Source organism: Tupaia chinensis, unplaced genomic scaffold (assembly GCF_000334495.1).
Source record: "Tupaia chinensis unplaced genomic scaffold, TupChi_1.0 Scaffold143763_1, whole genome shotgun sequence".
In the NCBI taxonomy this organism is placed as follows: Eukaryota; Metazoa; Chordata; class Mammalia; order Scandentia; family Tupaiidae; genus Tupaia; species Tupaia belangeri.
The window spans coordinates 342,518-363,626 of NW_006203612.1; the positions used below are offsets into that span (position 1 = coordinate 342,518).

The 21,109-nt window shown below is 35.9% G+C and overlaps 1 long non-coding RNA gene across 1 annotated transcript in view; it reads left to right on the forward strand.

The window, feature by feature from the left end:
- Positions 1-21,109, forward strand: part of LOC102502504 (uncharacterized) — a 486,787-nt gene that overhangs the window by 338,296 nt on the left and 127,382 nt on the right. The window lies entirely within an intron of this gene.

The following is a 21,109-nucleotide window of genomic DNA, read 5'->3' on the forward strand; positions in this document are numbered from 1 at the left end:
GAGAAAGCAAGCCACCAGGTCCAGGACTTGAACCATGGTCAGCCATGTGGGAGTGTCCAGCACCTTAACCACCATGCCATCTGCTGGCCCCCCAGATAGATTCCCTTTTCAAGCAACTGTGAATAATGCTACAATAAACATAGATGTGTCTTTTTGACTGAGCTTTTCTGCCCTTTAGGTAAATACCACGGAGTGGGATTACTGGGTCATATGGTAGTTCTAGTTGTAGGTTTTTGAGGAATCTCCATATTGCAATACCTCTTTCTTTCTTTCTTTCTTTCTTTCTTTCTTTCTTTCTTTCTTTCTTTCTTTCTTTCTTTCTTTCATTGATATTATCAATAACCACCCTTTTCTCTGGTCCCAAAATCTATGAGTCATCCTTACTTCTTATTTCCTGCAATTCTCATATGTACATCATGAGCAAGTTGCTGACTTATTATGGAAAAAGATAAATGCTTATAGATAGCTCTTCTGGAATTGTTCTCAATTTCATAAGCATGAGGAGTGGACCAATCTTTACTTGTTGTTCATTTTTTTTTGTTCTCAATGATTATAAGAAAAGAGCTGAGACATTTGTGGGATGCAGAAATGTATTATTACCTGTTGATAATAACATGTACAGTATCCTGAACTGGACTGGCATGAAGTATATTCATGTTGGGTAAATTCAGTTTGTAAGCTAAGTGCTGTATACTGATGAAATGTATAAAATAAAATAAAATAAAATAAAATTTAAAAACACCTTAAAAAAAGGGAAAAGAAACCAGCCAGTAAGAATAAAGCTTAGGATATGAATGATGCAATTTTTAAAAATCTCAACATAGGAGCACCACCAGGACTCCTGTCATTGATAGCTCACTTTCTGGCCTGACATTAAAGAGATTCCTTTATTTAATTTACTAATTCTCCCCAGAGGACATGTATACCTGATTTCTTTGTCCCTGTTGAGTCTCTATCTCTGAAATCAAGGGGGTAGGAAAAGACAATAATGCTCAGTTCATGCTTCAATACCAAAAAGTGGGTCTTTTAAATTGTGAAGTGCTTATTTTAGTTAGCCTAGCAAATTAAGACATTAAAGAAAAAAAATTACTAGGGTGAATTAACTTTAGGGACTGGATACTAGCCTGAGGATATTATACCACAAATATTCAGTTCAAATGCTACTTACTCTGGATAAAGTACTGGACCTGAATTAAATTCACCTTTCTAATTAAAGTCAAGCACATGCCACTATTAGACCACTTGTTACTCTGCATTGTAATTAGACTTTTAAATTATATCTCTTCAGTGCACTCCAAACCTCTTAAGGCAGGGATTACATCTTTTATTTCTAAATCTTGAGAGCTAGAACTGACCTGGAATGTGTTCTACCTTCAATAAATATTGACTGACTGACTGAATAAATAAATAAATGGCATAAGATAGAAGGGATGAATAAATTGTTTTATAGAAAAGGTACAATAATATAGACATAATTGGAGTTGTCTAAAACATTGTACAGATGATTGACTAATAGAAGAAAGGCACTGATTCTTGTTTGAGTATTAAACCAGGATATTTGTGCATTTTATGAGACTCTACAAAAGTCCCAGAAATGGAATCAGGTAAATTTGTCCTACACTCCTGGCTTTCTACTGTGAGAAACTAGCAACATTTTGCCTAGACTGGAGGATGGTTACTTAAAGAAATAAAATGACAATATTAAAGTTCTTAACATACTACTTGATCTTAGAGTAGGTGCATAGTAAACATCTGTATTTTTTAATAAAATATTAGCTTACATAGTCACTGATTTTGTTTCAAAAAATCAGGTAAGCATTTGATGTAGATTATTTCTGTTTCATGGGTGTCTGTATAAATGGATTCTAATATGGCTTCCGTATTGCCAATAGTAAGTAAGAAATGAGATGAACAAGTTGTATGCAGATCTGTTGTAGAAAATAGATGCTATCTTTGCAGAAACTATATCAAAAGTTAAGTTATATTAATCATCATTTGATTTTTCTTTTAAATGGTATAAATATTTTTATAATGTCAGATACATCATATCTTATATATTGTCTATTTTTAATGTAAGTTTAATTCAAATATTTGATGCATTTAATAGGATTTACTTTATAAAAAATCTAAGAATTCTGTAGGAGAAAATCTATTCTAGCAATGACAATTGTAAGAACAAGAAAGAAAGTTATGCTTTCAATTCAACTACATTTTTAAACTTCTTTCAGATAAGCTTATTCTTTCAGTGTCCTGTGGACCATAGGTGGTTCTATAGATAGATAGAAAGAAAAAGTTGTGGAAGAAATCTGAAAGTGGAAATGAAACTTTATTGATCCTTAGTAGAGTTTTTTTTATTTCAAACTTTTTAGGTTTTCCCAAAAACTGAGCAAATGAGTGAATTCACAAATGACATTTCTTTTGGGTTTGCTTTATTCAGTAATAATAATACTTGAAAGCATTTTTTGACTCCCACATGTCTGACCATGGTTCGAGTCCCGGACCTGGTGACGTGAAAATCACACTGGGTACAGGTGCATGTGTGCCCAAGATCTAAGGAGGACAATGGAAAATAAGGAATTATGGTGTGAATATCCCTTTGGGGGGTGGGGATTTTCTTCTTTCTCTCTCTTTCTCTCTCTCTCTCTCTCTCTCTCTCCAGCAAGCACAGGCACTCCATGGTAAAAACATCTTAAAAAAAGAGGAAAAATTATTCTTAAATTCTATTGTAGTGCTTTTTTTCTTTCTTTCTTTTTTTTTGGAGAGGTTTTTGCTATAGGGCACGTGCACTCGCCAGACAGACAGAGAAAGAGACATAGAGACAGAAAGTGAGAAATCACCCCCCAGGGGGGATAGTCACGCCGCAATCCCTTTTCCTCCATTCTCCTCTCGGGATCTTGGGCATGCACGCACATGCGCCCGGCGTGAGTTTTAAGCCACTGGGTCCAGGATGAGAACCACGGTCCACTACGTGGGAGTCCAGCGACATAGCCATTACGCTAACTGCTGGTTCCCTATTGTAGTGCTTTTTGAAGATAACCCTCTAAACTGGAAACAAAATGCCTGAGTCTTTTTCAGCCAAATTTCAATATTAAATCTGAAAGTACAAATGAATTAATGCAACTTTTTTCAAAGCAAATCCTCACATTTTCTTTCCAAAGACAATCTTGTAAGTGAAGCATTTGCCTTTCACAGCTTTTGCTGACCTTATTCTTTCCATTTGTGGGAGTTTGAGCATAAATATTTTATAATGCCAAAGTGTAAAATATTTAAACTGCCTCATTTCACACTACTTTTTTTTTTTTCTTAAAGATGTTTCAGAAATGCTCTGATGCTGTTATCTCCTGGAATGTTTAGAAATGGTACTTTAAATGGATTATTGAAAATTGCCTTTGATCATATAAATTATACACATTAAGCTATATGATTTTAAGTTAAATGTTTTAAAGATTAATGAATCGAAAATGCAGTCTGTAATATGTTGTAAAATTAATATATCAAATATTTACTGTAATTCATGAAACCTAAGTTGCAATCCATAAGATAAGAACTTATATGATGTACAACCAAAAAAGAAAAAAATAACTATTATCTTTAATTATGAATATAGAAAATTTTACATTTTCAGAGATGTTAAACTGTAAAAAAAATTTTTGATGCCTTAAAATTCTTGAAAATAAAATGAATATTTTGTCAACTTTTTAGCCATGAGCTACTTGGCAAAAAAAAAAAAAAAAATCTAATTTCAACTTGTTTAATGCCTTTGTTTTTAAATTTATTTTATTTTCCCTCCTCTCTGAATCTCTGTTTAGCATTGTGATACTTTTTAAATTTTTTAATTGACATAAAAATTATGTTCATTTATTGTGTATATGATGTTTAATGCTTTTTGGAATGGTTTAATCCTGTTAATTTACTAATTCATTACCTCACATAATTATTTTTGTGATAAGCACATTTAATTATCAAAAACACAGCAAGCATTAGCAGGGATGTGGAGTGAAGAAAACTTGCTCACTGATGGCGGCGGCAATGTAAATTAGAATAGTTATTATGGAAAGCATTATGAAGGTTCCTTAAAATATTAAATACAGTATTAACATGTTACTTCTTATACCTTAAAGTAGAATCATATTTTCTTCAGTTCTATCATAACAATCAGTTTCTTTTAACAGGTCTCTTATTGAGAGAAGTGTAAGACTTGTCTTTTATTTATGATATGTTCTAATGTACCTGATAAATTTTACTCGTGCTAAAGCAAGAGCCTTCCTCTGAGATTTACTTACAGAAAACCTTTAAATATAATTGACTTTAAGATGAAGTAGATACCTTCCCTTTTTCAAGATACTTTGTACTAAAAAAATATTCTGGATGATGACTCTAAATCTGACTTAAACAACGCCATTACAAAAATGTAAAGCTCTGCTAAATGGGCAGAAAAGACCACACAATAATATATATGTATATTTAAATATATATTTAAATTGCTTATAAATTAAGTAGCATCCAGGTGTTAATCCAGATGATTTAAATCCAGGTGATTTAACAATTTCACTAATAGAAGAGAAGAGGATAGAGAAAGATAGCAAGTGAACAATGGAGAGGCAGGACGTTAGTGAGAAACAGATATGGATTATTAACTGTTGATGATGACATGTATAGTATTCTCAACTGGATTGGTCTGAGAAGTATTTCATGATGGTCAAAGTATTTTTACAAGCAAAATGAGAAATAGCGATTGACTGTTTTAAAAAATAATTAGAATAATAAAAATAATGATTGGGGAAAACATAGAAAAGATATTGAATGTTGAAGTGGAGAGATTAATGTCTCTGCACTGACTGACATGCATGGCATTCCCTTTTGAAAAAACAATGTAATACACTGTAAAGTTATATGTAATCCAATGTAATATAAAGAAGATTATGATGATAATAAAATAATAAAAATTAAAAAAAGATAAGGTTAATAGAAAAAAAACCAATTTCACTAATAAAGCTGACAATGGTGATCATAACATTTCTACATAATACCTAGAAGGAAAATTTATACTAAAAAATCAGATAAAGATTAAGAAATATTGGGTATTCCAACTGGAGAGTTCTAACAAATACGCACATCAATTACTGTTTTGCTAAAACTAGATTCTCCAGCATTAAGAAGTTTAAAGTTTATAAGATGTGAGAGAATTTTGAAGGAATGTTGGTAGAAGGAAACTGAAATTTTTGGGAGAAGAAAATTTATTTAGAAGTGATAAGCTATAATTCTTCAATGGTTCATGGGGTGAGGAGAGATATTTGAACTGTGCTTGATTTGATTGTAATGATTAGGAGCTTTTGAACATGAATTGAGACAGGAAAATAAAAGATTTAGGAAGATAGAAATGTTCAAGTAGGAAGATTATGGAAATAGTGAACATTTGCTATGGCCTAAGTCAGAGATAATGAATATGAAATAAGGCAGATATGAATAAAGAAAGATAAATAAAGTTAATATAATAAGTACATGAAAAATATAGGATTTTTAAGACCAGTAAAATTAAATTCAGATACTCTTAAATATTTACTAGGTATTCAAATAATATTTATAGACTCTATCCTTTTTTACCATGTTTTCATCACAGTACATAGCAAAATTCTAGGTAAAATTGCCATTAGACTTATTGAGGTGAAAAAGATTACAATATTCTGTATAGCTGTAGTTCTAAAATATATCTCAGTATCTTTATTTGTAATTTCACTAGAATTTAAAAGATATAAACATTTATCTATTGATAAATTCATTGATAGAACAACTTATGTTTTGTGATAAAAATTTAAGAGTATGTATAGAGAAAACTATGTCTGGTCTGGGAGCTAAAAACACCAGTTGTGATACACAAAGTTGAGAATACAAAATATGTTGAAAACTCAAATATGAGTAGTGGTGTGAAGACTGAGCTGGTTTTTTAAAAAAACACTAGCTCATATAAAAATAAGCCTGCTTTAGTGTTATTTTTGCTGTCAAAATGGGATTTATGTAATTTTCAGTTACGGTCAATTGTTTAAAAATCTCATCCTCTCAGTTATATGACAAATTAAATTTTCATTAATTATGACCACGTCAGAATTAGGACTAAAATCCCTTTCTGTTGTTCTTGTTATGTTGGGCTAGTTCATGCTATGTCAACAAACTCTAAATCTTTGAAGATTAAAACAAGGGTATGACTCTTGCTCATACTGAATATTCATCTTGCCTTTATCGGTATTTTGGTTTCTATTGAGCTCACACATGGAAGCAGACTAAGTCTCCATCATGAACATTGGCTGTCTTCATGGCTGTTCGAAAGAGCAAGAACCATGCACTGGCTCCCAAAACTTTCTGTTTGGAGAGGGCACCTATCAGGTCCACATATTGTTCCTGACTCAAATCAGAGCAGGATTCAGGACACAATTGGATTTCTTTTTCATTCTCCATTAATAACAAACCACTTGTACTCATATAGGTTCTAGGGTAAACAGCTTTCTCTAGGTTTGTTACATCCATGGGCTAAAGATGTCTTTATCATATTGATCCCTAACATTTACTTCCTTTTTTCAGAGAGGATTTTGCCTTAGGGTTCATGTGCTCACCAGAGAGAGAAACAGAGACAATGAGAGGGAAAGGGAGAAATCACCCCATAGCGTAGATGGCCACACCACAATCTCTTCTCCTACATTTTCCTCCTTGGATCTTGGGCACGCATGCACACATGCCCAGAGTGATTTTCAAGCACGGGGTTGGGACTCAAACCGCAGCTGACCATGTGGGAGTCCAACCACGTAACTGCTATGACCATCTGCTGATATAGTTCGTCTCCTTTCCTCAGCGAGTTTTCTTCTCTGATTCCCCTTCAGGATGATGACCCTGTGCTAAATGACTGAAAGGATTTTGTCGTAAGGGAGTTGGGAGGGTAACCCTCTACATGAGGATTAAGCTTTGTTAAGATACTGCTATTCATGTTTCTTCTTGTAACTCCTCTGCTGAAAACAAAATAGACTAACAGCAAGATTCTCATATCTGACCCTGATTTTGGCACCCCTTACAGATCTGAACCACAGTGTAGGTGTCTCTCAGGTTTCCTGCCATACCCCTAGTCTTTCTCCTTAAGCAGTCAGTGAGGGCTATCTAGAAGTTGGTAAACAGGTACAGAGTTAAATTTTCACATTAGCCTCCACTTGACCTTTAAGAATTCCTAAAACATCAACTGTTTCCTTCTACATTATCTCTGTTGTGGCTACCTCTTCCTTTCATTCTCTGCCAGGGTGAAACAGAGCCATTTCTGTGTGGAAGAACCTGGCACTTGTATTAGTTCAAGTTGCCTTGCTTTCTTAGGTCTCTGATAGGCTAACAAATGTGATTTTGATGATTCCGGTTGTCCTTGGTGTGTTAGTGACTTTTTCTTGAGGCTTCATACTTTTACAGCAGAAGTAGAAAATACTAATTTTTTAAGTTGAATTAGTATTTGAAATGACTGTGTTTCTATTGATTATAGAGAATGAGTTTGCTGTTGTTTTGAGTGTTAATATTTAACCAATTTGTGTGAATTTTGATGCAAAGATCATTTTTAAAATTTCTGATGTGCAAAAATATTTTATATTACTTTTGAAGGAAAAAGTTGCTATTGTTTGGATAAATAAACGGTTTTAAAACTAATGCTTAGAGTGCTTACTTTACATACAGGAATCATTACATGCAGGAAGCAAGCCTATAGTAGACTCCTTCCTGATTTTTATAGTTGAGAAAACTCAGACTTAAAAAGAAGTTACATAAATTTTTCAATATTGACATTGTTGGTAATTTACATATTGACATAAATTTGACTTTTTGTGTCTTTTTTTTTTTTTAGTTTGTTAGAAAAAAGTACATGCACTCACCAGAGATAAACCAAGAGAGATAGAAAGACAGGGCACATGAAAAATCACCACCCATAGGGGATGGCCATGTCACAATCCCTTCTCCATTCTTTGAGGACTTTTGAGCTATATGCATGCCCAGTATGTTTTCCAAGCTACTGGGTCAGAGACTTGATCCCTGCAATTGGCCATGTGGGATCTAGTTGTCTTAGCCCTCTTTGCCATCTGTTGGCCCAATTTCACTTTTTTTTTTTTTTTTAAAGCTCATTTATTGGGCCCGGCAGGTGACATAGTGATTAAGGTGATGGACTCCCAAGTGGTCAGCTATGTTTCATAGTCGCAGACCTGATGGCTTAAAACCCACACACATCGAGCATGTGTGTATGTGTGCATGTCCAAGGTGCTCCAAGAGAAGAATGGATAAGAAGGGCAGTGTGGCCATGCCTACTCCCCTGGGGGAATGATCACTCACTTTCTGTCTCTCTGTCCTTTGTCTCTTTGGAGAGTGCACACACCCTATAGCAGAACAAAACCTCTCTCTCTCTCAAAAAATAAAAGGTCATTTATTTCTTCCATGAGCAAGAGAAACAGAAAAAGAGAGTAACAGAGACAGCACTCACAACAGAATCCCAACACTGCGATGTACCCCCAGCTTAAGCCAGTCATGGGCTATAGGCAAGTTTATGCCTGGCATACCCAAAGAGGTGCCTAGATATGATCCCAGAATGTTCCTGTGTGAGCAAACCTCACAGAGTATCACATTTTATCACTGTGCCACTGTTTGGCCCCAACTCTGAGTTTATACTATAGTTCTTGTACTCCTAAGCCCAAGGTCGTCTTATTGTGTTCTCCTATACAAATCATGATAAAATGGTAAAAATATGAAGGTTGGCATTATAGTGAGTCACACCATAATAGCTTATTGTGATACATACTAAAACAAAGCAAAACTGCTCTTCAAATTACAGGAACTAGACAATTGAATATAAATTGATAATTATTATTTTCATTTATGGTGCTTATATTTCATGAATATACATTTGCATACTATGCACATGAGTTATTATTATACACATGCATTTTAATTTTATATACTTTTTATTCCCACGAGTATAGGAAGTTCCATAATTAGCAAGCTTATCTTAAAGAGCAATATCTAAATACAACATTATATTATAGTATCAGTGATGCAAAAGTATCATTCTTGAAAATACAAACGTATTAGACATCTAGATTTTACTAGGCAATTGTTACTGTATTCTTGCATAACATTGACGTGAAAGCCAACTATTATATGCTAAGTGGAAAGTGTTAATGTCTCACTAGGAAATAGCAATCTGCCTTAAGCTCAGGCAATTATTTCTGTTATGTGTGACCTTAGTAAAAAAGTCAGCATTTCCAATCAGAGTAACTACAGAGTTGTCCAAATTTAACATTTCATGAAGAAGTTATTGAGCACACAAAAGAGCAACTAAGTTTTGGAACCTTTGACATAAGTGAAGGACTAAAATTTACCTTTGAGTAAATTTTACAGAATTGAGTAATCTTATAGGACTACTATTTTTCAATATTTGAATAATTGTAGCTCTAGGGTGGAAATCTTAATTTTTTTTCATATTTGAAAATAGATGCTTTCTTATGCCAAGGTCATATTTTAGCATTAGAATGACTGAAATAATGGAAGTCAAAGGTCAAAGCATTTACAATTATGATTAGTTCTGTATTGATTTGCTATTGTATAATTAAGATGGTTTTTAAAGCTCATTTGTTTATTTCTTACATGATCAAGTTAGAGAAAGAGCGAGCACACCCAGTCAGATCTTAAGGTCGTGTTCCATCCTCAGCCTATAGCCAACCCCAGATCACATAGCAATCATCTGCTGGGAATCTCGGGCAAACACATGTCATGTGTACTCAGAGAGATCTCTGTACTTGAACTGGAGTCCATCCCCTTGTGGGATTACCTTGCAGAGAATCATGCTTTATAGCTACATGACCATCTGCCTCTACTGAGACTTTGAAACACATATGTAGGGTAGGGCATATGAAGGTATATCATACATTGTTGCTTCTGTCATGCCCTTTAAAGAAGATACTCATGTATAAATTCCTGACTGAAATTCTGAAGTCACAGAGATCAGCAGATGGCATAATGGTTACATCGCTGGATTCCCACTTAGTCAACTGTGGTTTGAGTGCCAAATCTGGCATTTTAAAACTCCACCGGGCACGTGTGCGTGCATGCCCAAGATCCCAAGAGAAGAATAGAAAAGTGATTTAGGTATGGCCCCAGGGAGGGGGTGTGATTTTTTTCCTTGCTTCCTTTTTCTCTCTCTGTCTTTCTAGTGAGTGTGTGCCCCCTATAGCAAAAATCTCTCTAAAAAATTTTATATATCTATATCTATATATATATATTCTGAAGTCACAGAAGCTTGAAGTTTTCTCATTGCTTGATTGACAACTTGATTCCAGTTAGCTGCAATTTCATATTGATTCAAATTAACATCTTACTTATTTTAAAATTCTACCTAAGAAAATTAATCTTTTTAAACCTAGCCAAATGTTTGGGAACAAATATGTTCCTATATGGTTTAGAAAGGAGAATTTTTTTAAAAAAGGATTTTTGCCATAGGTCATTTACACTCACTACAGAGAGAGATACAGAGACTGAAAGAGGGAAAAGTGAGAAATCACTCTGGGGGGGTGGAGGTTGGACACACCTCAATCCCTTCTCCTCCTTTTTTTTCCTGGGATTTTGGGCTTGTGTGCATGTGCACACACACACACAGCATGTTTCATGCAACCATGTCCAGGACGTGAACTATAGTTAGCTATGCAGGAGTCTGGTATCTTTTTTTTTTTTTTTGGAGAGGTTTTTGCTATAGGGCGCGTGCGCTCGCCAGACAGACAGAGAGAGACAGAGAGATAGAAAGCAGGAAATCACTCCCCAGGGGGGATGGCCACGCCGCAATCCCTTCTCCTCCATTCTCCTCTCAGGATCTTGGGCATACACGCACACGCGCCCGGCGTGAGTTTAAGCCGCCGGGTCCGGGACTCGAACCGCGGTCGACTACGTGGGAGTCCAGTGACATAGCCATTACGCTAACTGCTGGTCCCAGGAGTCTGGTATCTTAATCATCATGCAACTTGCTGGTCCCTAGGAGAATTTTTTTTTTTTAAGTTTGTTGAAATGAAATCAGAGTACAAATTTATTTTGGTGCAAATATTTTTGCACCAAAAATTTTGCACCATAGCTTTTTTCCTAATTAAATATTTTTGCATAGTTTTTTCCTAATGAAATATTTTGCATAGTTTTTTCCTAATTAAATATTTTTTTCATAAACATCTTGAACTCTCATACAGAAACATACTGTATACTTTGATGTTTTTAGCTTGTTCGTGTTGGCATATGGAAAACTGATGTTTTTACATGTCTCTAAACTTGACACCCTTGAGTTATTCTGGCCTTAGTGGGAATAATGTAACTGGTACGTCTCTTGCTGCTTCTTCCCTTTTTCTGATCTGATTCTCTGCTCATCAACCACAAATTAGAAATCTATGAAAGAAATGGGGCAAAAGCTCATGTGGAGAAGGGGCAAAGGAGGTCATATAGAAGGAATTCCTGTGGGCAAGTATGGGCAGGAAACCTTGCTACTCCAATCATGATGTACTGTGCATATTAAAGAATGAAGGCAAAGAGTCAGCCAGGTGGCATGGTATAACCAGGCAGCTGGATCCCACATGGCTGATAGTGCAGGCCAAGTCCTGGACTCGGCATCTTGGAAAATGTGGGTTGCGTGTGCATGCGTGCCCAGAATCTCGAGAGGAGAATGGAAGAAAAGGGATAGTGACATGGCTATTTCCTTGGAGGGGCGGTTTCTCTCTCTCTCCCTCTTCCTCTTGCTAAGTATCTCTCTGGTGAACTCATGCACTCTATATCAAATTTATATATATAAAAAAAGTTAGGATTCAGATAAAGGAGACAAATCATCAATAATGTGTGTATAACTCTCTCATAATGAGGTATTTTGCTAGATAGAGTGCAGTGAAAACAAACCAACAGAAGCCCCAGATAATTTTGATCTGTTCTCGGCTAGAATGCCAGGGGAAATTGATGAACAGTAGGAGCATGGGAGATGTGCAACCCATGTAAGATTGGAGTAAGACTTCTAACTACTACTAGCCTTAGTATGCTATACAGAATTAATTAGGTCAGATGGCTGCAGAGAACAGTGTGGACACTTCATAGTTCCTATTTCCTTCTTAGCTATGGGGTAGTTAAAACTACCTGCTCCTAGAAATAAAACTGATGTCATCCTGGAGAGGAGAATTAGGAAAGTATTTACATTACACAGGCTGATATTTCCAAAAGAGGCTTTTAAACTAGAAAAGACTTTACTCATCAAATTATTCAAGTTCAAAATTTCCTAAATTTGAGGTCAGAAATACAAAGGCAGAGCTAACTTGAAGCAATATGCCTATCCATCTATCTTTTCCAATCTATTTGGATAATTTTCTGTATTTTCTTTTACTTTAGTTAGCTATTTTGTCAAAATTTTGAGACAACTCCTAGAGATACAGTTTTATGTATATTTACTCAATTATTCCAACTAACTTTAGAAAAGTAAATCCATCTATATACTTATTTTTATTTGCCAGAGGGAATGTGTGCTCTCTAGAGAGAGACAGAGAGAGGAGGAGGAAAGTAATCCCTAGTGGGGCATGATAGGTCACAATCCCTTCTCCATTTCTCCATCCCTTCCAGATTTTGAACATTCATCCACAGACATCTGGTGAGTTTCCAATCTACTGGTCTGGACTCAGACCACCATGTGGTCAATCATCTGAGACTTAGATCCCCCAACCACCAGGCACTAGGTCCACCCATTTATTTCATGTGCTTGTGAACAATTTTTTTGCTATGAATGCACACATTGAATTCTAAGGTAGAAATATTGTCTGAAAATAGACATTATAATTATACAGTTTCATCATTATATTGTCATTAGCACTACTTTAGAATACAATTAACCATAAAGATGATGCTTATAATGTATGAGTCATTTTCATATTTGCTATATATATATACGCACATACAAAAGAAACAGAAAGTTAATAAGTACTTTAAGTTAATGAGCGTTTCCCTGAATTCTACTGCTCTTTCTCTGATTTAAGTTTCACTTGAATTAGGCTTCATCTTTTCATTTTGTAGGAATTCTCAGTTTGTGACATTTCTGAATTAAAAATGAGATGAGAGTTTTAGATGATGTAAAGCAATATTTTTAAACCCGTTACATCTTTCTTCAGTTTCCGTTGCTTGAAAAAAGACATTGTTACTTTCTCCTGCTTAGTGTGATGCATACATGTGTAACTCATTTATTAGATGGGGGAATGAATATATGGAGGTTTTAGGGGCTAGCAGATGGAATGGTAGTTAAGGTGCTGGACTCCCACATGGCTGACCATAGTTGAGTCCTAGACCTGGTTTGCATTCTTACTTTCTCCCTCTCTCTGTTCAAATTAAAATAATAATAATAATAATGAATAGGATTAAATAGAATAATGTTTAAAAAATAAAATCATCCCACTTTCATTAAAATTTAAATGTTTAGATGAGTTTAGGAACAACTCAAAAAGTACTAGAATGTGACTTGAAGAGTGTAATAGAAAAATCAGGAATTATTTGAATTTACAAGTACTATATAAAAGTGCTAGAAGATAGATATTAAAGAGCTATTGACATGCAGTTGCTTCAGCCCTTTAGTTTGCTAATGAGCAACATAAGTAGATGACACAAATACTACCTCTAAGTTAGACAGCATAAGAACAAGTGAGGGCCAAAGGGATCTAAACGCATTTTAAAACCAATCCAGTCCTACAATAATGACATTAATCCATCCATGAGGGCTCCACCAATTAGCCATCACCTCCCAAGGTTGTTGCATTGGGGATTAAGATACCAATATATAAATTTGACAGGATGGAACATATTTGAACCACAGCAACAACTTACTGATTGTTTTTTTTTTTCTACCTAAACAACAGACCCACAAATTAGAATATTGTAAAATACTGAATATGATATAAATGAATAATATAACTACCCAAAAGATTGACAGTATTTATTGATAGTAAAAAAATTACACAGCATGCCACAACTAAGCATGTATAGATGTCTTTTAGAGTTGGTTGTCTGATGTGTTTGAAACACTTGCAAGCATTTACTGCTAAGTGAAGCAATGAAAGAGAAGCATTGTATGTTCCCCTTTAACATACCGAGCATCTGCACGCTATGGCAGAAACTGAAAGATTGTAAGATATAAGACTACGAAGAGCACCTGCGGATACTAGAGACAGTGTGGGAGGAGGGTGAGACATGTGGCGGGAATGAGGGGAAGGGAGTCAAACAAAGAGAAAAACATTTAAGGGATACAAAAATGGAAAATTATCTGTTAATGATAATGTATCTGATAATATCTTTGAGTGAACTAATAGACAGTGTTTTCATGCTGGGAAAAAAGAACAAACAAAAACATAATAGTGGGAATAAAATAGGAGAAAAAGCAAACAAAATTAGAAAAAAAATAACAGCAAAAAAAAAAAAAATAACACAGAGTGGAGCTGCGTTTATACCTATTGCTCTAGTACCTGCAGTGTCTCCCTGTTAGCCACCTAACACCTTTCTGTTATTACCAACTTGCTGCCCTGGAACCTCTGGAGCTCTGCCAATCATGGCAAAGTAGGAACCAACAGGGAGTCAATAGTTTGTGACTAGTCACTTCCTGGGACAAGAAGAAAGCACTGTGCAGAAGTCATTGCAAAAGCTGAAAGAAGGTGATAGTGACCAATCAGATCCAGTCTGAGACACTGAGCGGTACTCAAGTTGTTTGTACACATTCCAGTAAGTGATAGATATCTGTGAACAATACAATAAAAGGTTATTTTCAATTGTCTCAGTGAGCTTTTCAAATAGCTATTATGCCTTAAACTATGTATACATACTAAGTCGTTAAGAGACAACTTCTTTAGCTCGTTCGTTTCAGTTACACAGTACAGATATTTGGTATATATTAAGCTGGGACATACAGTGACTCTCCTTCATACCCTGGCTTGCTTCACTCAGCAGTAAATCTTCCATATTCTTCCACTTTCTGTCAAAAGCCGGGGTTTTGTTATTCTTAATGACTGAATAGTATTCCATAGAGTATATGTGCCATGAGAGGTGGATGTGAATGCCAGATGTGGTGTGTGTGGAGGAGTGGGGCCTGGGGAAAAACATTTGAAGGAGGGAAATGAAGACAGCATAGTTGAGACAGGGAGGTAGTGTTGTTATATTTTGATCAACTTGACCGGGGAGAAATGTTCACATATTGAAATGATCACCTTGTAAGCTAAATAATGTGATTGAATGTATTAAAAAATGTAAATAAAAAAAGAGAGACAACTTCTTAAAGTTGTCAACTATTAGGGCCAGCAGGTGTTGAGGTGGTTAAGGTGCTAGACTCCCACATGGTTGACTGCAGTTCCAGTCCTGGACCCAGCAGCTTGAAACTCACTCTGTGTGCATTTGTGTGCATGCCCAAAATCACAAGAGGAGAGTAGAGGGGATTGTGGTGTGGCTATTGCCCTTGGGGCGGGGTGGGGGGTGATTTCTCGCTTTCTGTCTTTCTAACCAGTGCATGTGCCCTATATAGTAAAAAATATCTCTTTCAAAAAACAAAACAAAACAGAGAACACCAACTATTAGGTATTTATTTGGCCTAAGAATGTATGGGGACAAAACAAAACAAACCTCCAAGCTAAACATGCTAAGAAAGGAGGAGGTTTGAGAACATCTTATCTATGACATTTTAATAATATGGGATCTGAGGTCTTTATTATCTCAAAATTATTAAGCCAGAATCTAGGTGATCAACCAGAAATTGAATGAACATTCAACTAATTCCTATGATTTACACCTACATTCTCAGAAAGTTCTTTGCTAGTGCCTGCAAACGTTCTTTTTAATGTGTAATTTAAAGTTTACTTATTTATTTTTTCCATGAAAGAGAGAGATTTAGAGAGCGAGAAAGAGAGGAAGAGAGAGAGAGGGAAGGAGGGAAGGAAGGAGAGAGGGAGGGAGGGAGGGAGAGAGAGAGAGAGAGAGAGAGAGAGAGAGAGAGAATGAATGAATATCACCCTTAACAGGATCTTCTTGCTGTGAACTACCACCAGCCTCGGCTAGTAGGGAGCATGAACACAGTGCCTGTGCCTGGCCTGTGCAGAGGGAGATCCCAGGCTAAGAATCTGGAACCTTTTCATGCTGCCTCGGCATCGTGGAGCTGTGTGTTACCACTGTACTACCAAGGCTGGCTATGTGATTGCTCTTTGATTTATAATTGACTGTTGATCTCACAAAGTTCAGCTTATTGATATTGTTCATATTCATTTTGGTCATTTGATAAAGTGTTACATATTAATGTATTTGTGTTATTATATCTCTATCTACATGTGTGTGTGTATATATATATATAAATTCACAATCTAAAATCCCTCACTGGAACCACTTAGCATTTAAAATGTTTATCATGAAACCCTAATTGTTCCTTAATTCATGTACTCTGGGTTAAATTTTAACGAACCTTGTTAGGGAACAGCAGAAATGCCATGTTTTCAGAACACCTTGGATTTAGGAACTCTGAATGAATGATGGTAGGGAAAATGGCAAAAATTTCTAACCTCTTACCTTCCTGCTCGAAAATGACAGGTCATTAGATGAGCGTATGGTCTGATGAACGTGTTCTCTAAATTCCAAGGTGTACTGACCAGCCTCTGGCATCTTTTAGCCACACACCCCTTATCGATACTGAAACCACCCTATTTCAGGAATAAACGCTTTTCTTTCTAATCCTATAAGACACGACTTTCTCTAAAAATAACTTCCCTTCCTCTTTTGCCCCAATAAACATGGAGGATGAGTGAGGTATAGCAGGTGCATCCCTGGTATGACCTCTCCCTCTCTCTCTTGACTCAGATCTCTGTGTCTCATGTAGTACTTCCATACATGCTTCATGTGACTCCCTGTTGGACAGAAGAGTCACAGAAGCTATTCATCTAGTTCTTTTGATAATAGGCTTAATATCCTACACATAGTTTTGATGGTGAGTACTAATGACTCATGGTAAATTAGTTCTATAAGAATTTCCATGTGATCCTTTAATCTGTGAAAGCCCTGCAATTTTGTCAATCACTATCTTATAAATGTCGAGAGTAAAAGGCACTAATAATGCTTAAAAAAAAAAAAAAAACACGCTAGAAAATGTGTGCACTTGCCAAAAAGAGGGAGACAGAGAGAGAGAAAGCAAGAAAGCGACTGCTCTCCCATCACAGGAGATGGCCACAATCTCTCCTTCTCTATTTCTCCTCCCAGGATTTTGGGCACAGAGACTCATGCTCCAAGTGTGTTTTTCAAACCACTGGGTCTGGAACTCAAACCTAGGAGTTGAGTCATGAGAGATCCAGCTCTCTTCACCACTAGCTGGCCCAGCACCAACAACTCTTTTAGATAAACATACTCTGGCCCCAACTGTGAAGAAAGAAAAATATTATTGGCCAACAATTCATTATACAGATTAATTATGCTGAGAAATGCCACAAAAAAGTTATATAGTAAAATTATTTGCACAAACAGAATAAAATATGCTTCAATGTTGTATAATCTGTTTTTTTTTATTTTTTAATTTTTGGAGAGGTTTTTGGTATAGGGTGCATGCACTCCCCAGAAAGACAGGGACAGAGAGACAGAAAGCAAGAGATCACCCCCCAGGGAAGATGGCCATGTCACAATCCCTTCTCCTCCATTCTCCTCTTGGGATCTTGGGCATGCACTCACATGTGCCTGGCGTGAGTTTAAGCCACCGGATCCAGGACTGTAACCACAGTTGACTACATGGGAGTTCAGCAACATAGCCATTAGGCTAACTGCTGGTCCCCATAATCTGTGTTTTTATATTAGTGCTTGGATTACTTCTGTAGTAAATAGGATAGACATTGTTAAAGTCAGTTATTGACCATTAGACCTTCCTTTTTTTTTTTTAAGACAACAGCCATTATCAGTCCAAACAATTGTTTTTTCTAGCTACATACTTAAAGATGTGTTGCACATAAAAATGTAGCCTAAGATTCAACAGGACTCACTGAGTTTATTAAGTGTCCACTATGTGTCTGTCACTGCTGGATGCTGGCCAGTGGTGAAGATGAGCACTAATTTCACAGACTGGATACTTTACTGAGACAGCTCTCAGTCTCTCTATCTCTTTGGCGAGGGCATGTGCCCTATAGCAAAAATCTGCCCCCCCAAATTATTAAGAGTATGGTAGTAACATTCAGATTTGAGGGTTGGGGAAAGCTGATGGGGTCAGCTTTGCTCATTTTGAGTCTGAGGTTGTGAGATAGCTGGGTAAAGACATTCAAGAAGCAGTTGGGTACATACGTCTGGAACTCAAGGCTGACTGGAGATACAGAGTTCTTCTTTATTAGGATTTACATATGAATTCAAACCATGAAGAAATTTTTAAAAAGAATAGAGAAATGGACCTTAAAGAGATCCCTATGGGGTGAAAAACACTTAAAGGATTATAAGCAGACAAAGAGCTTGCAATGAAATGTGTCCTATTATGAAGTGAAAAGAAGAAAATTAGCACATTTTTTGAAGAACTACTGCAAATTAATTTTGAAAATGGAAATAAGTTAAATGATTTGAGATTGCATATAATGCATTTCTTAAAAATAGGAATAAAGGTATTTTTTCCTTTCTGAACCTTTTTTTTAACTTTTTTTTAGGGATATTTTTATTACAGGGCACTTGTGCTTGCTGGAGAAACAGAGACAGAGAGACAGAAAGTGAGAAATTACTGTCGGGGGGGTGGGCCATGCCACAATCCCTTCTCCTCCATTCTCCTCTGGATTTGGGGCACATGTGTACATGCCCATCGTGTGAGTTTTAAGCCACTGGGTCTGGGACACAAACAGTGGTCGACTACTGGGAGTCGAGCGAAGTAACCATTACACTATCTGCTTGTCCCTCTGAGCCTGTTTTGGGGGTAAAATGTGATGCTCATTGTACTTACTAAAATTTAATTTCAATGACAACGAAAACTATGCTACTGTAAGTGCTCATCTTAGCTCTCCATATGTAGAAATTTTTTGAAGATGGAATAATATTTTACTGTTCCATGCCACTCATCATTCAGGTCCACGCATCAATATCATTTTACTCTTCGGGGCTATCTTAGCTTACAATCCTGAACCTCTCACCAAGCATAAGTTTATGGGCTCTATACAGGTACAGGAGTGACTCACTGTGAAGAATTTCTAATGTATATGATATAAAATTTCATTAATTATTTATCAACCAAAACTTTTCTTATGGCAAAAATATAAAAATACAAAAAATATCTTTTTATAGATCTTAAAGTTGGAAGGAAAGGAACATTTCATTAAAGCCATGGTGAGTAAAGCCTTGAGCCTATGACAAACCAGATCACCTAACCAAACTAATTAAGAGAAAAAAATGACAGGTTTTACAATAACAGTATGGTGATTTGAGTATTAAACATTTAAATTTCCCATTATTTGAATACATTTGATTCTTATTTTATACTTGCATCATTTATAAATACTGACTGTAATGTTTAAAGTTATCTGTGGAATTCAAATGAATTTTAAATCCACTCACTGAGATGATGACAGGAAAATATGCAAAAAGATTGTTTTCTTCCTATTTTAAATTAGATTTCCCATTGTCATATATCCCTGGAAATGAAATGCAAAATACTAATGTAAGCAATGAGAAGCATTTGCCCATAGGAACAGTATAATAAATATAGGATAAGGAATTTCAAAGGAATAAATATTCAATAAAGGACTTCTAGAAAAGTAATGTTTCTAAACAATGTAATCGTTTAACCAGAGTCAATCTATAGAAATTTTTAAAAAACGTTCTATGGTAACATCTTAATCCCAAAGTTTATACTTTACATTGGAGATAACTCTTGATGTGGTACATCCCATGGGTGGGTACCCATTTTTATAAAGTGATTATGGTTTATTTTCTCCTTTTTTTTTTAACCTAAAAAGTATGTGTTTTACTTCTTTTATGATAAATCCAGATAGGGAGAGATACTCTTAAGAGAGTCTCCTGCTGTGATCCCCTTTCTCCACCCTCTTGCTTGTCCATGTGCATCTGGCGTGTTTCAGGTCAACTAGGGACCTGAGCAGGTCAGTCGGGGACTTTCAGCTCTGCAGAGCTGCATGATACTATTTGTGTGGCTGTGGTTGGGCCCAAGGTCTATTTAAATGCTTTTTTCTGTTGGACAAACTAAAGAAAATTACATTTTCTTATATAATTGGATTTGGATGCATTATGCTGTATTAAAAATAATAAATAGAATAAATTATTATTTTTTTTAACTTAGAAAAAAGAGGTCCATGTATTCATTAAAAGTTACTTTTGAAGGACCAGCAGTTGGCGTAATGGCTGTATCACTGGACTCCCGTGTAGTCGACCGCAGTTTGAGTCCTGGACCTGATGGCTTAAACTCATGCTGGGTGCATGTGCGTGCGTGCCCAAGATCCCGAGAGGAGAATGGAGGAGAAGGGATTGCGGCATGGCCATCCCCCCTGGGGGGTGATTTCTCACTTTCTGTCTCTCTGTCTCTCTCTGTCTTTCTGGCAAGTGCATGTAACCTATAACAAAAAACCTCTCCCAAAAAAGAAAAAAAAGAAACAGTTAGTTTTGATAAGTATTCTCCCAAGCCTCTTTTGCCATGCTCACATGCTCACAATTGGATAGAATTTTAGGAATTCATGTGTCACCTTACCCAGCCCAAATCGTGGGGAGCTCTGTTAGTTATAAGCAATATGTGAGACTTTTTGTGTGGTGGACTATTTTGGGGATGCATCGGAAAACTCGTCATGTAATTTCTCAGACTATTTAGACTTGCAAGAATGACAATAGACTTGCTTTGGAAAAAAATTAAAATTTCTGAAAACGTTTCTCATTATTCAACTGTTACAATTAATTTTCTTATAAGAAAAAAAATCAAGGTTTTGGGGGCTGCAGTTTTTATAACCTTTATGGCATCTTTTAAAAGTAAATATAAAATTTTGAGGGCTAAATTAGGTAATCTGCTTTCCACATATTTACTCTGAGAAATGAAATGACAACAAATTACAGATTGTAAAATATTTATTAATTC